General features: G+C 39.3%; 1 protein-coding gene across 3 annotated transcripts in view; it reads left to right on the top strand.

The window, feature by feature from the left end:
* Positions 1-17363, top strand: part of SLC7A14 (solute carrier family 7 member 14) — a 106700-nt gene that overhangs the window by 12314 nt on the left and 77023 nt on the right. The window contains exon 2 of one of the 3 annotated variants that reach the window (XM_040480729.1): positions 5338-5480. The exons of 1 other annotated variant lie outside the window; for it this stretch is intronic. The gene's annotated coding sequence lies outside the window, so the exon portion shown is untranslated. Of the gene's footprint in view, positions 1-5334; positions 5481-17363 lie in introns of all 3 variants that reach the window. One more of the 3 variants, XM_040480728.1, reaches the window with a different exon arrangement.

The following is a 17363-nucleotide window of genomic DNA, read 5'->3' as shown; positions in this document are numbered from 1 at the left end:
CTGCTCCCATCACTTGACAATGGAGCAAAGTTCATCCAAAATTCACTATAAGTTATAGGTCATTAGATTCATAATCCCAGAGACCAGACAATTGGGTAATTAGATGGAGTTAAGCAATATTGGTAGCAGCCAAGGAAGTGAAAAAAGACAACTCCCACACCATTCCTTCTTTAGGGGTGAGGTGTTTTGCCTGAATTGATCAGCATGGTACACTTAATTTAGTGTACATAAAGTTTACAATGATAGGGTTTTTGTTTTTAGAAAATCAATGGAAGTCACACTTTCTGTTTAAACTCCTTCTGATGAATCATTTTAAGACAGAAAAACAGGTGGTGTTTGAGTAAAGAGTATGTGGAAAATAGAAGCAGGGAAGAGGGCAGAGAAATTCAAGAACTGGCTTCCCACCCAAGTCTACATAGGCTCATGATTATCTCATAGTCTGACCAGGCTTACTTATTAGGTATAGAAACTCAATTTTATCAGTCTATCAAAAGTCATCTAGCTCTGAAGAATCAAGCCATGCCCCCCAAGTCCCAAGAGGCTGATTTGTAAACTAGATGCAGTATAGTCACATGCAATGGGGAGATACTGTAGACTATTGCCCAGGTCATTCCTTTCCTGGTATTAGGTTCACAAGAAAACCAAAGGCGTTAGACAGAGATTCTCATAGAACGTGCGTGCTATGAAGGCTGCAAGAGAGACAGAGAATTCTTTCAGATTCTACCCAAGAGCACCTTTTAGATTTCTGAAACAGTCGTGCCCTTCAATTTGACGCTCACAAGAGGGTCTTGTTTCCACTTTCTCTAATGTTGTAGAAACTTTGGCAAACACTTCCAGTAGAAGATAGAGACATTATCTAGTCTCTATGGAGTCCTCATCTTCCATTCGGATATTACTTCGGACATGTTATAACTTCTTAATTCATAGCCTATCTCATATTAGTTCCATGCTAGTCTCCTTCAAGGAGTTCTGGTAGATGCCCCAGTTTAAGCACCAATCATGAATAAATTGCCCTAAGTTTTCTCTGGAAGGTTAGGTTAGGTTATTTCTGTAAGGGGCAAATCTCTTGTACTTTGTGTTAGTTCTGTTTATTCTGCTTCAGAGGGTACCATGATCTGACATTGCTCTGAGAGCTCTGGGGTCTGGTTTATCCTTGTCAGTAATCTACGTGTATGGACCCTGACATTTGAAACTGTATCCATTCATCACTCTCAATACAGAAAACATTCATGGGGTGACTATGACTCATCCACAAAACGCTGAAGGCATCAACTCTCAAAAGGTTTTTTAAAAATCAGACAATTACCTCTGAAAGAGGCCAAACAACCATTTTAACTATTTTTATTCTCCCCTTGACCTGACTGGTTACCCTGGTTCCAAGCAGGCACAAACTACACAGACAGTTTGGGATTCATTTTAAATTCCTTCCTAATCACATAGACTTTTGACACACTTTCGATTCCAGCATCAGAATACAGAGGAAAAAAATCTGAATGAGTATAGACTGTTGTGCCAGAAATAAATCCCTAATATAGACAACTAGAATATGCCTCTATAGAACTTAGCTGTCAAAATAGAAACAAAACTACTGTTTCAATACTATCTTAGTATCTTGTCTGTGTTCTTCCTTTCTGCCCCCAAGTTATAGTTGTAAATAAATACTATGGTGCCATCACAGTGAATTAAGAGATTGAGGAGAACTTGTCCATCGAGCATTGTGATGTTATCTCTTTACGTATGTAATTCCAGTATGGCAAATTATAAAATGTTCTTCTTAAAGTCAAGGATAACTAAACAGCTACATAATAATACTTGTGATCAGAATAGCTCACATTTACTCATGAAGCCTTATGAAGGAGATATGATTATCCCAATTCTACATATAATGATTGGCAAATTTATTTTTTTTTTAATTTTTTTTTCAACGTTTATTTATTTTTGCGACAGAGAGAGACAGAGCATGAACGGGGGAGGGGCAGAGAGAGAGGGAGACACAGAATCGGAAACAGGCTCCAGTCTCTGAGCCATCAGCCCAGAGCCTGACGCGGGGCTCGAACTCACGGACCGCGAGATCGTGACCTGGCTGAAGTCGGACGCTTAACCGACTGCGCCACCCAGGCGCCCCTATGATTGGCAAATTTAAATGACTTGTCCAAGGTTTTCTAGACAAAGGTTTTACAGGGTTGAGATTCAAATGCTGTGCCACCTGACATCAAAATCTTCCCCACTCATACTACCCGCCCACAATTTAAAAATTCTCTCTGAAAGAGGCCAGTCTTAATGTATCTCATATGAGTGCATGGATAATAAGGATGATTTTTCAGGTTTACCTTCATGGTCTTTCAGAGGATTAGACTCAGGACTCCAAAGACTTGGCGTAGGACTTAGGGCAACACATCTCTTTCCTAGGCCTCAGTCATTCCATCTAGGAAAGAGAAAACTAGTTGCTCTTCATTTGGTTAGTTATTCACTCATTCCACAAATATGCTAAACACTGAAACGACAATGGGAAAAAACATAGACCGGAAGCTGTTAGTAAAAATAAGAACCACTATTCAGAATATTGTTACTAAAATAAAAACAATATCAAGTCCCTATTGTTCATGATATGTACAGGATTGAATCCAAGATTTGCTGTTTTGGAAAAAAAAAAAAAAGATTGATTGTTTTGCTTAAGTTTTTGTAATCAGTGAAATAATTTTAATTCTTCTCATATAATTGTCAAATAAACAAAATTACAGGCCAAACTAACCAATGTAATGCAAGTTATTACTTAAAAGAGCAGAAGTCTAGATCCTCAAGGTTCCTGTGGTTGGTTTCTGGAAGATAGATTTGCTCCAAACTATCAGTGATATACATTGCAACTCTAGACTTAATAAATTCATATTCTAAAAATTCAAAGTACATTTTCATTCCCTACAGGAACTCATTTCTTTCAGCGAAGGCTGAGATTGTTTGAATACCCCAAAGCAAGAACATAGTACAGGAAGACTAATAAGCTGTAATGGGAGACTGATAGCAGAAGGGATATTTATTAAGCAAAACAGAACAGGAGACTTGAAAGGAAGAAAAGTAATTTGAAAGGCAATTTTCAGTTTAAGACAGTTCTAAAGTTTAATATTGTTGATGGGCTAGAGCATATTTAAAAAAACGTTGAATGAGAGAGTAAAAAAGAAAATTAAGGCAACAAAAAAAAGAGGGAAATAAATTACATTTATTCTAAGACACTATTCTTTAAAATTGTATTCTTCCTAAGTACTTTTCCTTTAAAGGTCAGGGGCAGGAGGCATTTGCTGGGCAGTGAGAAGGGAAGATACAATTCATTCCCCTGAGTCAAAACCTTTGCCAGTATCCCAGGCTTGAAAGTAAAAGGTACCTCTCACACATAAACACACAGTTGTCTTTTTCTCAGTTGTCTCTTTCTGCGTTCTTCAATTTGTCACCAATTTTCAGAAGCCACTTGCAAGAGGCATCATCACAAAACCATTATCTAATGACCCCCAACTGTGCCCAGCTGAGAGACCCAATTTATATATAGGAAACTATTTGGACTTTTAAGGTGATTTTCTTCTCTTAAAACATGGGACATCAAGTCTTTCCTAGCATGAGACCAAAACAAAGAAATAAATAAATAAAATAGAGCCCCCCCACCCAAAAAAAAAAAAATCAAGGGGAAACCACTGTCGTTAGGAAATGACGTAAATTTGCCTGCCAGCCTAATCTCATAGCTCAGCTTGTATGCAGGGCCAATTTCTAATCAAAAGGATTACACCAGTTGTAGGATAATATCAGTTGTAAATGGAATATTTATGACCGCATGACATCACTCAAGGTGATCCATTTTAACTTTGCTTTTAATATTAAAGCAAAGGTTTCAGGGTTAGCTTTTTCAGATTTTTTAAAATAAACTATAAGGTGATCCTCACCAAAATTTGTTTATCATTCAGCTTCTTGGGGTTTTTAGAGAAGCATTACAAATTCTGTGGCTACAAGGTGAGTAAAACTCATCTGTCCTGGATCTTGAATGTTGAGCTCGAGAAATTGGGCTTCAAGCCAGGATCAGTGGAAGCCCCAAAGGTTTTGGTGCAGAGTTGTGACCCGAACAGTCATGGAAGTGTCCGACAACAGTGAGTGGGATATATCAGGGAAACACAGAGAAAGGGAGGAAGTAGAAAAGTAAGTCAGGAGAGTAAACTGTGGGAAAAGGTGCAAGAAAAAAAAAAAAAAACATTTCATAGCTACAGAATCAGGGTCCATTGTTGCTATTTCTTGGCTGGTGCTGAAGCCTGGAACGCAAATCTTGTTTGAGGTGAGCACAGCTCTGAGCACTGGGGAGATGGCGCCCCTCTCTCCTTGGCTTCACACCTAACATCGGTGGGATGTTTCTCTCAGCTGACAGGAGCCCCTCTCTGCTGATGGTGAAAGAGTTGGTAGGGACGGGCAGAGTTGCAGAGAAGAGGGAAGACAGATGAGCTTTGCACACTTGGAACCAAAACAAAGCCAAGGAAGCACCATGGAGAAGTGGAGCTGAGTGGGTAGTGGTTTCATACCCTCTCCAGCTGTGTGCACCTCAGTTCACACAGGTCCTTTTGCTTCGTGTGGCCTGAGACACCTCATCTACAAGACAGAAAGGCTGCCACGGATGATTGCCATGGTTCTTACCAGCTGGACAATTTATAACATCAGCAGCGTATTATTAATTTAAAGATGCATTTCATGGATCATACTCAATTCACTTCAATTCCAGGGTGGATCATTGCACAAAATGCCAAAGCTCCTAAGGGCTCGATTTCCTCGCTTTATTTTTCTGCCCTCCATTTCTTGTTTTTTTCCATTACTTTTCTGAAGCAGTATTTTTCCCCTCTTCCACTTTTTTCTTCATTTTCTAGTGACAGCAGGGAAGGGACTGTTTCAGTAAGACAGGAAGCTGAGGTCATCTGCTTATCCACAGGACAAGGAGAACCCAGGGCCTAGGCAGCCAGCTCTTTTCCACACCATTCTGCTGCTAGACCTCAGTCCTTACCAGCAAGCAGAAAAAATCTTACTCAGCCTGTCTTCTGACTTATTTTTTTTTTTATCACTGCTTTCTCTGCCAGACTGCAGGCTCCCAGATGTTCTAGGCAACTCTATCTGTCTCATTGCCTGCGGGCCAAGCTAGGTGATTGTTGTCACCCCCTTCTTCTGGGAAAAGTACTACAGAGGGAGGTGATTTGCACAAGTCTTAGCATAGTTGAACTTGATGATAACCATGTGAGGTGCCATGCACGTATACATACCCAGTGCCAGTCTTCTATCCACAACTGCCTCTATTTAAACTTGTCTCCTCAAATCTAGCAGGTCAGCAGAGCCATGGAGATCACACTTCCCAAGGAAAAGCTGGACCTTGAATTAGTCAGTCTTCTTCTAGTCCCCAGAATTACAGTCGCATTTGAGAACCAGCACTTCCTTGCCTTGCTCATCTCAGTGGAGGCTGAGCTGAGGTAGGATCTCTACCTTGTTATCTTGCCTCACCCCCACCACCAGCCCAGAACTTCTGACCCACTGCTTGGGTGACTCACTTCCTGTACTAGCCCTGTTCTCTCCCTTTGGAGACAACTGATGTTGCCCTTGAGATAAAGCAAAGAACACAGAATCTCTTTCTGCTGGTCCTCAGAGCTGAAGGAGGCTTGAGATTTCCTCGTAACAACACATGAATCAGATCGTTGGGCTGCTCGAATCCTTTAAAAAATGAAACATTTGATTCCCAACAGAGTCAATACTCCTACAAGGTGGGCATTATCAGCCCCATTTTTTAGATGAAGAGACCAAGGCTCACAAAGACTTGTAATAGGCAGGGTGGGGACTCTTAACACAGATCCATCTGACTTCAGAGGCTATAGCCTATTACTTCTGTGAAACAGGAAACTACTAAGACTTACGAAAATAAAGCCAAACCCAGAGAAATAAAGACAAGTGGAACTTAGGTAGTGGAACTACTACCTCTAACTAGCAGCTTGACCCTCGGCATATCTTTCGGGTTTCACTCTCTTTGTCCATGAAATGAGAGTGCTGGATCCAATGATTTCTTCCAGCTCCGGCACCCAGAAGTGTGCTTTCTAGTTAGTCCCTGTGTCTCTTCCACAGGAGCCAGCAGCTAAAATCTTACCTCAGCACAATAGACTTCTAACAACAGGAAGTGCCACTTCTCTAGAGGCTCTGGAAATGACTCAGGAAATATCTGTTCTCCAGGGAGGACCTATAATTTCTATGACTTCGATTGCCCAGTGGTCAGGGCTGGCTTAGGTAACATTCACAGCTGTTTATTCTGCCAGCAGGAGGTCTCCATGGCGTTCTCTGCCGACATTGGAGGGAGAATCTGGGCTCAATACTTGTTATCCCTGGATTTAAAGAAGTAGTGATTCAAAAGTGCAACAGAGAGAAAAGATAAATATTACACACCCACTCATACTTCTTAAGTGAAAACCCATTACAAGAACGTGTTAAAGGTAGATAGAATTATTTACCAGCAAGGATTTTTCATTTAATAAAAGGAACCATCAGGATTCCTAAATGGTGTATATTTAGTCTTCTAGAGACTGAATTTGGTGGAGAAATAGATATTAAATCCAATGCTGACTGAATGCAGATCATAATCAAAGAGGGGACATGTTGTTTAATGGGAGAATATGATATGCTGTTTGCAAAAGTTTGCTTTACACACAACCCTTAGGAACCGACGTTTGTTGAACTGATATGAATGTATCTTTTGTGTGGCAGGATGCCCACTGGTATAAATCGACACAGGGGAGCTGGGTGTACATTGGTAAGAGAGGGGAAAGGGAAGTGGAGACCAGGTGTGAGTGAACACCATTTTTGCTTAGAAAAGCATCATGGTGGCAAATGTTGTATTGACTTAAAAAAAAAAAAAAAACTGGAATGATGTTGTTAAAAGGGGTGATGACATTTGATGCAATTATTTGCATTAAACAGCCAAAAAAGAAGCTTTGTCTAAGCCATCCAGAATAACGATAAGACTCCTTTGGTCAGCGTATTAACCATTAAAGAGAGTTTGACAAGTGAAAATAATATTTCTGTAGCACGGCCAGAGACAAGATAATGCCAGAATAAGCAATATTTCCCAGGAGGAATCAGGAAATCCTATTACTGCCTCTGTGGTTTACCATGTCCTGACCCACAAACAACAACACAATATCCACAACACACAATGGATAGACTTTAAAAGTTTAAACCAGTTTTGTACATGGCATTTCACATTTAATCCTCACCTCAACCCTGTGGGATAAGCAAAGCAGATATACTGTCTTCATTTCATAGACATAAAAACAAAACAAAACAAAACAAAACTGGTCCAGAGAGGTAGAATTATTTGTCTGAAGACACACAATTTTTCTAGAATAGATTCATTAAAACCCTGGACTTCTGACTCCTTGTCCAGTGATCCCTCCACAATACCCAATAATATCTGAGGCTTAGGACACCCCCAACTCTATCAGTTTAATTGGAAAACAGCCTTTATATTTTATATGAAGATACACACACGGTAGTTGCCCAGATTGGTGAGTTTGTGGATCAGCGAACAAATATTTGTTACAAGAAGCTTGCAAGCTGACATCTGCAAGGTCTAGACTGTGAAGGGACTGAAGGCCAGAAGATGTATTATCGGAAATAGTATTGGCACAAATTAAGGCTCAGAGGATAAAGAGGAGAGTCAGAAGAAAGAAATGAGAGCATGTTCTTGCAGGTAAGGATGAGAGGAGGAAGAGTTATAATACCCAGGAAAGGGTACTAATGCTTCAGGGCTTGGATTTGAAGGCCCATGCAGGAAAGACAACAGATATAGGCCCACTAGAGGAGGAGAGTTGAAACTGAGACCCCCTACCTGGAGCTAGGACCCTCAAAGGACCTCATTGTCAGTGAAAGAGGGACTAGAAAAATACCCACGGCATCGGTGATCATCAAGGAAGTGTGTCCCTGCCCAATATTTGGAGTAGAGGATAAATGTCTTGCATGAGAAATCAAAACCTTAAGCCTTTCCATGTAAGGGCTTGGGATCCAGGTTCACACTACTCACATGATATAAGAGCCCCAAGCCTGAGAATTTAACAAAAAAATCAGGCCTGGATACCCATGCTCAACTATGCTCAGGATTTCCTCTCATCCATGAAGCACCTGGCAGAAGAAAAACAAAAAAACAACTCTGGGAGGATACCTCCACAATGCAGGCTAGATGAGATACCCGAGAGAAAACAAATCCCATTAAGTTAGTTCATAACAAAAATAAATAAAAAAACAGATAAAGAAATACTCTCCCGTGAATCAGAATGAGTAAAAACAAAAAACTAGAGGTTAGCATTCCAAGAACCTGATGTAACAGAAAATCTGAAGGAAACTACAAAATAAATGAGTTTGAAATCATTAAAGAGATGAAAGAAAGCAGGGAGGGAGCCACGAAGAAAAAACAAGATGTCATGAGAAAAAGAAATAAACTGATTTGAAAAAGAACCAATTGAATAATTAGAAATAAAAAGTATGGTATTGAAATGTAAAGCGTAAGCAGATTACACATAATTAGAAAGAGACTTGGTGAACTGATAAATTTAAGGCAACTGTACAGGATGCATCAGGGAAAGATTAAAAAGCTAAATATATAAAAATACCATTAAGAGACAAGAAGAATGAAATGAGAAGGCCAAGCATTTATCAAATAGGCATTTCAGAAAAATAGATCATAGAAAATATAAAGGCAGCAGTGTTCGAAAACAGTGTTTGAGAATTTTCCAGAATTTCATAAAACTATGAACTTTCAGGTGTAGAGATCACCACTAGTTCTTAGCAGAATAAATAAAAATAAATCTGTACCTAGATACATGTAACAAACTTCAAAATCCCAAAGACAAGAGGGAAAAAAACTCTAAATATTCACAGTAAATATAAAAAGACTGCCTAGGAAGGAACAACAGCAGAATCTCAGCACATTTTCCAAAAGCAACAATAGAGGTCAAAAGACAATAGAATAGTATGTTCAAAGTGCTCGCGGAAAATAACTGTCAATTAGTATTCCACACACACTAAGAGAACGGATGAAATAAAGACATTTTCCAACGAATGCTAGGATAATCACTCAAAGACCCTAATGAAAGTACATTTAAAGAATATTCTTGTGGAAGAAGGAGACTGAACCCAAAGGAATAACGGGCAAAGAAAGAAATTAGGAAACTTGTGCATAAACCTGAAGAAGCATCTACCTGTTGCAAATAAATAAATGAATGAGTGAATAATTAAGGATGATTACCAAGGCAGTGAAGACTTAAAAACAAGGTGGGAATAAAATTGTAGGCAACAATAACATTGAAGTAGAGGGGAAATCAATAAGAGTGAAAAGAGTTAAAGCACTTGTTTCATGCAGAAGGTCGACAAAGATATTGACCGGATTCAGATTTTTTTGTCAATATTTAAGGGTAACTTAGAAAAATAATATGTTCTATAACAATAAAATGAGCAGAGGGGAAAACTTATTCAGTCCTATAGAAAAATAAAGGGAAAGAGGTGAAGGATGAGGAAAAGAAGAGGCACAGTAAATACACAATACAATATAATGGATATAAATCTAAATATTCCAGCAATCCAATGAATACAAACAGATTAAATTGGTAACTTCAAGATTCTAAGAGTAGGTTTAAGGTTTAAGGTTCTCAGAGTAGATTTTTAATATTTTATTTATGGGATATACTTGGAAAACATGAAGACACAGAAAGTTTTAATATAAAGGGATAGAAAAATATAATCAATATTTTTCAAATACTGATTAAAGGGGGCTATCATAGGGCTCCTGGGTGGCTCAGTCAGTTAAGCATCTGACTTTGGCTCAGGTCATGATCTCATGATTTGTGAGCATGAGCCCCACTTAAGGTAAACACGAGCCCCACTTCTCTTTCTCTCTCTCTCCCTGCTTCTCATGAGATTCTCTCTCTCTCCCTCTCTCTCTCTCTCTGCCCCCACTCACTTGTGCCCTCTCTCTAAAAAAAACAAAGGTCTATTATAAATAATTACACACAATAATTACAGGATAAATTACAGACACAATAATTACAGGATAAAAATATGATTATTATAAATATAAATGGTAATAGCATAATAATAAAAGGAAAAACTTGCCAGGAACCTATCATAATTCTGAACCTCTATAGCCATAACAACATAGCCTCAGAATAGGAAGTAAAAATTGCCAAATGGATAAAATTCCCAAATGTGAAAACTAAATTTTAAAACTTTTAGGTCAATATATAAGATAAAATCTTTATGACATCAGAATAAAAAGGCTTTTTAAATCACAGACACACACATACAAAGAAAACAGTAAGTCATAATTTAAAATATTTAATGACTACATTAAGGCGTCTACGTGGCTCAGTCAGTTAAGCTTCCAACTTCCACTCAACTCATGATCTCATGGTTTGTGGATTCGAGCCCCACATCAATCAGTGCAGAGCCTTCTTAGGATTCTCTCTCTCTCTGCTCCTCCCCTACTTGTCCATGCTCTCTCTATCTCAAAATAAATAAAACCTTTAAAAAATAAAAAATATTTAATGACTACAGTAAAATCAAAGAGTTCTGTATAAGACTATTTTTTTAAACAGAGCTAAGCCACAGACTCATTATAGCAATGCATTATGAGCCACATATAAAATATTAGAATGCAGAGTAAATTTTAAAATAGATAACAAGACTAGCTCCCCTAGCTCATTTCTTCCTTATATATGTTAGAATTTTTAAAATGGGGGCAACTGGCTGGTACTGGTTTTTGCAGGTCAACACTGCAGTTAAATATGCGTGTGTGTGTGTGTGTGTGTGTGTGTTTTCTGCTATGCATTGCTCCTGACACATAGTGATGGTGATTATATATGTGACTGAGGCAATTTCAATGTATAAGCTAAAATAAAATAAGTCAAGCAGATTACCTGAATATAAGTTTTATTGGAAATTAAAAACAATGTCCGCCTATGCTCAGGATTGCCTTGAGAAAACTTGATATTTTTGAGAAAAATTATTGTTATTGAGAAGAGCTGCCAATGCTGGCCACTTTCAGATCGTGCTATTGTTCCATGAACCAAAACCTTGGTGCATTATGTGCAGATTATGAGGGGCTCTGTAGAGAGGCAGTACTTGCTTTGTCCGTCAAGGAAGAGGCTCATCTCCCAATTAAATGATTTCTTTTGGTTTTAGAACAGAGGTGTTGTTTTAACCAAAAAAAAATGTTTGAAGGACCCAGGCTATGTTGAATAAAGGAAATCCAATCCCCGTAGGTCCTTTTTTTTTTTTTTTTGGTAAAATTTCTCACCTCAGTGAGTTGCATTATCCCAACTAAATTCTCTTTTATTTTTTTTTATAAGTTTATTTATTTATTTTGAGAGAGAGTGTGCACGGGGGACGGGCAGAGAGAGATGGAGAAGTGGAGAGAGAGAACCCTAAGCACATTCACCCTATGCAAGGCTCTGGGCTCAAACTCACGAACTATAAGATCATGACCTGAGCCAAAATCAAGAGTCAAATGCTTAACCCACTGAACCACCCACGGTCCCCTAAATTATCTTTTAAAGCAAACTTTTATATTAGCTATCAGAAATGGTAGGAAACAGCCCGGGAGCTCTACATTTCTTATATAATTTTAGCATCTTTTATTATAGGTTCCGAAAACCAAGCTTCATCAGAAATAAAAATCCCTTTTTAATTTTTAGGATTCTGCCAGCAAAATAAGTGCGTTAGATGTAAGACTCTTTGATGTCATAATAAAAATAAACTTAAAAGAAAAAAAGAAACCACAAACATAGAGAAGATATATTCGATGCCTAAAACTAAGAAAAAAATAGTAGAAATCGTATGTATTTTAAAATTCCTACACATAGATAAGAAACAACATAGTAGAAAATGGACAATGATATGAACAAGCAGTTCGCAGAAAAGGAAACTCATATAGTCAAAAACACCTGAGAAGACTTACTTAACTAAATGGATAGTTAGAGAAATACAAATTTGACCCATTGAAGCCATTTCAAATCTATCACATAAGCAACAATTTTAAAGTCCAATAACACTAGGTGTTGGTGAGGATGTGCAGAAACAAGAAGTCATACATGTAGCTGGTGGAAATACAATCTCTGCTACCACTTTAGAGAGCAATTTGGCAATATCTAGTCAAGTTAAAGGTCCCCCCACCTTATACGCCAGCAACTCCAACCACATATGTGTAAGGAGACGTACACCGTGAAGATATTCATGGCAGCATTGTTCGTATTAGTGCTAAAAAGAGAAGCAACCAAACTGCCAGCATCGAGAGAATGAATACGCAAACTAGTATATTCATACAGTGAGATATTGTACCTAAGTTAAAATAGATTAGCTAGACCAAGGGACAGACAAATCTCAAAAATAAAAATTTGACACTACTTTAAATAAATAGTTGACACTATTTTTAAATATTTTGGACACTTACAAAACAATAATCTGTGTGGGTATAACCTAAGTGATTGTTTAAAGTTTTAAACATCCACAGGAATGATGCATGTGGACTCTAGGATAGTGGGTCCCTCTATGGAAAAAGAGGGAAGAGAGATAATAGGGGGCCTTAGCTCTTAACAGCTACCTTTTATATTTCTTTTCAGAAAGAGAGATCTAAAGCAAAAATGTTAAATAAGAGTGCCTGTGATAACGCTGTCTATACTTTTATATATGGGTGAAATATTTCAAAACTATAGTAATGTTTTCATTTACTTATTTTCAAAATTTTGTTTCTCAAGGAAAGGCACCATGTCTGGCCACCACATCAGAGCAAGATGGTGTCAGTGAGGTTGAGGGGATCATAGAAAAGTCTTCCTAACAATTCATATGAGAATGGAGTTTGGGAAGGCACAGTCTCATGGTCACGGTCATGGAGAGAGATGGGGATGGGAAGGCCCTCGGCACCGGAGGCAGGGTCCTCGCACACCTTGACTGGCCCAGTCCTAATTGTGCTTGCTTGTTTGGAAACTTAAGATCCTGTCAGCGTCAGCCACAGATGCTTCCTAATGGGAGGAAATTCTTCCTCCCAGTTACTACTAATCCCAATGAATGACTCAGCCAGGCCAAAAGCATGGCAAAGACTGACGGGTCTTTCTTGCCTCTGAAATGGCAGTGGACCGAAAGGGTGTGGCTCCGTCTGGTTGTCAATCACACATTGTGTGAGACGGGAATCCCACTTAATAATAAAACCAACCACAGTGTGGCCTCTGAAATTCAAGAGAGAGCCAAAGAGGGAGAAGAAGAGAGATGTATGGTGTCCTTTTAATCCATTTGTTTGTTTTTTAACTCAGGTATTAGAATTTGTAATTTTTCAAAATCGATGGCAGTTACTTAGAACATGGATTAATCAATGTTAATCAATGGTTTAATCCCTTTCTTGAATAATGCAAACTAGTGTGTGTTCAGGGATTAAAAATATATATATATTTGCCAGAGAAAATGAAAGGAACAAAAAATTACTCTGGGAATACTGCATGTCTTACATAAAAATAATTTTAAAACTTGTAATAGTAGGCATGTTAAAGTGACAGATTACAGGTCTTTTTCCTACTTTGTAAATTTTCTATAATGATAGCTAATTATTACTTTTATAGTAAATTTTTTAAGACAAAGGGGTAGCTTTGCATTTCTGAAACCAATTAGTTCTACTGATTAAAAGAAATAGATCTTTTCTGCTATCCAGGAGATAATTTTACAATTGGTTAAGGAATGGGTTTTAGTAACAATCCACCTTTCCAAAATCGCGTCCTTTATTCTCTGCCTGAACAAATTTAAAATTTGAAACAAACCTTTGAAACTAATAATGTGCCATTTAAATGGGTCCTTTATCAGCATTAATACTGGCAATTGGTAAGAGATATTAATTCGTAATTTTGTGAGGTGCAAGTTTAGAAAGCCCTGTCTCGTGTCATTCGTGAGTTTTGTGAACCGGACTTTCATGCAGTTGAATTCCTGTATAAACCATCCAAGACAGTCACTTGGCCTGGCAGCTACTAACAAGAAAATCAACAGTTCACATCCTTCAGCTCAGCAGGGCCACACACAGGGGAAGCTATTTATAACAAGAAGGAATTGCCACCCCTTCTGTTTAAGGTGTAAGGAGAAGCTTAAACCAGCCATTCTTATACTATAACCTTATACTTATAGCCAACGAAAAAGCCCAGTCATTGAAATCCAACTTTGTAATTCTCCATTCAGAATGACACTGTAGGAAAAACATCATGTTTAACTCTGTCATTTGACATTTTTCATACGAAGTGGGTGTGTTTCCTATTTGGTTTTCAGCCACACAGTCTTATTACTGAGCTACTCACATCTACCATGGTGATCTGAAAATAAAAACTGGCTGTTTGCCCAGATGCCTTCAAGTACAAAACACAGCAAGTTACAAGTAGACTGGGGATTTGGAGCTTGAGAATTGTAAATTTGAAAGGGAATTTAAGTAGTTAATCCCTCCCACTACCCTTTTTTCTAAATTCAGAATACCAAGGCTCAGAGAACTCCTGCCTGAATTAGGTTGTTGTAGTTTCCCGTTGCCACTAATCATAGGACAGAGGGTACTGAAGTGCCCTGGGGGAGCTCCTGTATTCCAGATACATCCTTCTTACCTCCAGTGTGTGGCACAGCCCAATTGCTCCTTGACAGTCAGGACAAATCAGCCCAGCCAAGACACTAACCCCCTTCTTTCCTGTTTGCTTTAGAGGCATGAGTCTTGCCCAAGATTACAAAATTATTCAATGGGAAAGAGAGGATTCAAATTCAACGCTCTTGCCTCCCAGTAGTTGGTAATAAACATTTACTGGTGCTTACAATCAGCTCTACATTTTCTAAGCAAGTCCCGTGGAGCATCTTTTTTAATCCTTACAATAATACTTTTAGGGAAGATGCTATTCTTACCCCCATCTTACAAAAGGAAGAGATCAAACTGAGATGTGGAGAGTTAAAGTTACAAGGTCACACAGCTGGTCAGTGACAGAGTCGGGATTTGAATGGAGGTAGTTGGAGGCCAGATCTGTGCTCTTACACATTAGTTCATAGACTCTCTTTCTGGCCACGTCTGCTAATCCAATGGCATTTCCACTACGCAGGCCAGAAGCAACTGAGTATGAGAAGCCCGAGGACAGGGGCCTCGTCCCCTTCATCTCCTGCCCCATCACCCAGCATTGCACCTGACACAGAATCAGTGCTTGTTAAGAGTTTGATAAATGGGATTGAACTCCAGGTAACAAACAAAATTAGACAACTCCAGACACCTGTTCTTAAAATCAATATGAAATTACATAACTCAGTTACAAATGAAGGCTGATTGCAAACTCCCTGCCCTAAAGCCTGGATATTTTAAATAATAAAAAGGTTGGTTTGTGGGTTTGTTTGGATTTGTTTCTCTAGCACTTTTAAGCACTTCGCAAACCTTGTTTCATATTAATTGTTCTCCCATCCAAGTACTAACCAGGCCCGACCCTGCTTAGCTTCCGAGATCAGACGAGATCGGGCGCGTTCAGGGTGGTATGGCCGTAGACTCATATTAATTGTTCACAACTCTGCAAGACAGAGTTTCCCCTTCAATTTGCACATGAAAAAACTCAAGTTTGGGGGGCTGGTGTAAATTGCCCAAGACCACACAGCTAGTTAAGTGGCAAAGACAGGCTTTTACCACAGGACTGTCTTATTCCAATGTGCGTACTTTACTCCTATGAATATAAGATCTGTGTAAGTCCAACCATTTTGAGTTTTTTTCCAAAAATCTCTTTATCAGTTTGTGAACCTTTAGGTTCACACTGGGCACTCCCACCCCCACTCCAGCTGCTCAGAGTGGTCCTTGGGGCCCAGCTGGAAGGAGGAAGCAACAAGGACAGTGCCAAGCTCCCTCTGCAGAGCATGGTTCTGTCCTTTCCTCTGATATACAAACAGTATGGATGTAGGCAATGCCCAGGCAGCAAGCACTTGCTTTACTTACAACTGGCCCCAGCCCTCCTTAGCCACGCTTTCTTCCTTTACTGGGCCCAGCTCAGCCTGTCTCTGTTGATAGGGTGCCTGCACCTCCCCACCCTGCTCCCTTGTGGTCTCGGGCAGTTCTGCTGCCCATGATTGCGTGGCCTCTGCAAAAGTGGGCTCCACGTTCCAGAAGATAAGCTTACCAGTGAACCCCCATACTACATCCCATTAGAAAGTCCAGGGTGGCCTATACTTAGTAAGGAGAAACACCAATTCATCCCCAAAAAACACTTAACAGAATTGTGCTCCATAATCTACCTGGAGGTCACTGGAAACAATAGGCAGTATGAACTCACAGGAAGCCTGACCCACCTCTCCAAGTGATCAGGACTGAGACACAGGGGAAAAGACAGGATTCCATGAGGGGCCAGAAAGGCCTCATGAACACTATGTTTTTAAACGAGACTCTCATTTATCCATTTATTCCTCTGGGCTCTTGTTTTTCCTCTCAGTGCCTTAATGGCTTTAATTTTACTTTTGTTACAAAGGTTGGGATGGGAGGGGGAGAGAGCCTGGTAGGCTATATTTCAGCAAGGATAATATAGATCTTGAAGTTATTTACCTGAAATATCAATGATTTGGCTTCCTTTGGTGTGTCTGTGTCTGTCTATGGGGGGCAAAATCAATACCCAGTTCCTCTGCATTTCCTGGGGAGTGCCCAAATAGGCTGTGTGTCCAGATCCTTCTATTAAAAACACACACGTACAAAACAGGCTTAGATGGTGACTCACCATTTACTGTGCTGTTATTGAAAAAGAGGATTAATGCCTTCCCTGAAGAATAACTCTGGTAGATCAAACTTTTGTGTCACCATCCAGAGCACATGATGCTCACGTGATTTATTGAAATGTATATTACAGTAATAGCTATGATAATTAAAACCCACTATTACTGGGTTCCTGGTGGCTCAGTCAGTTAAGCGTCCAGCTCTTGATTTTGGCTTAGGTCACGTTCTCACAGTTCATAGGATCAAGCCCCACTTTGGGCTCTGTGCTGACAGCACAGAGCCTGCTTAGGATTCTCTCTCTCCCTCTCTCTCTGCCCCTCCCCTGCTTGCTCCCTCTCTCTCTCTCTCAAAAAAAAAAATAAGTACTAAAAATAAAGCAAAAAAACCCACTAATGTATGTAGGAGTCCTACATACATTATCCCATTTAGTTTTCCTATCAACCCTGCAAAACAGGCATGATAAATAGCATTTACAGAAGAAGACCTGTAATCCAAAGAGGCTAAACTACTTTGCCCAAGGTCACAAAGGAGAAATTGAAGCCAGGGCTGATGGAACACAAACACCATTTACTTCCCAACTTGCCAT

Source organism: Herpailurus yagouaroundi, unplaced genomic scaffold (assembly GCF_014898765.1).
Source record: "Herpailurus yagouaroundi ecotype Mexico unplaced genomic scaffold, PumYag 159, whole genome shotgun sequence".
NCBI lineage: Eukaryota > Metazoa > Chordata > Mammalia > Carnivora > Felidae > Herpailurus > Herpailurus yagouaroundi.
The sequence above is the reverse complement of the archived record's forward strand: the minus strand, read 5'-3'. Positions and strand labels throughout refer to the sequence as shown.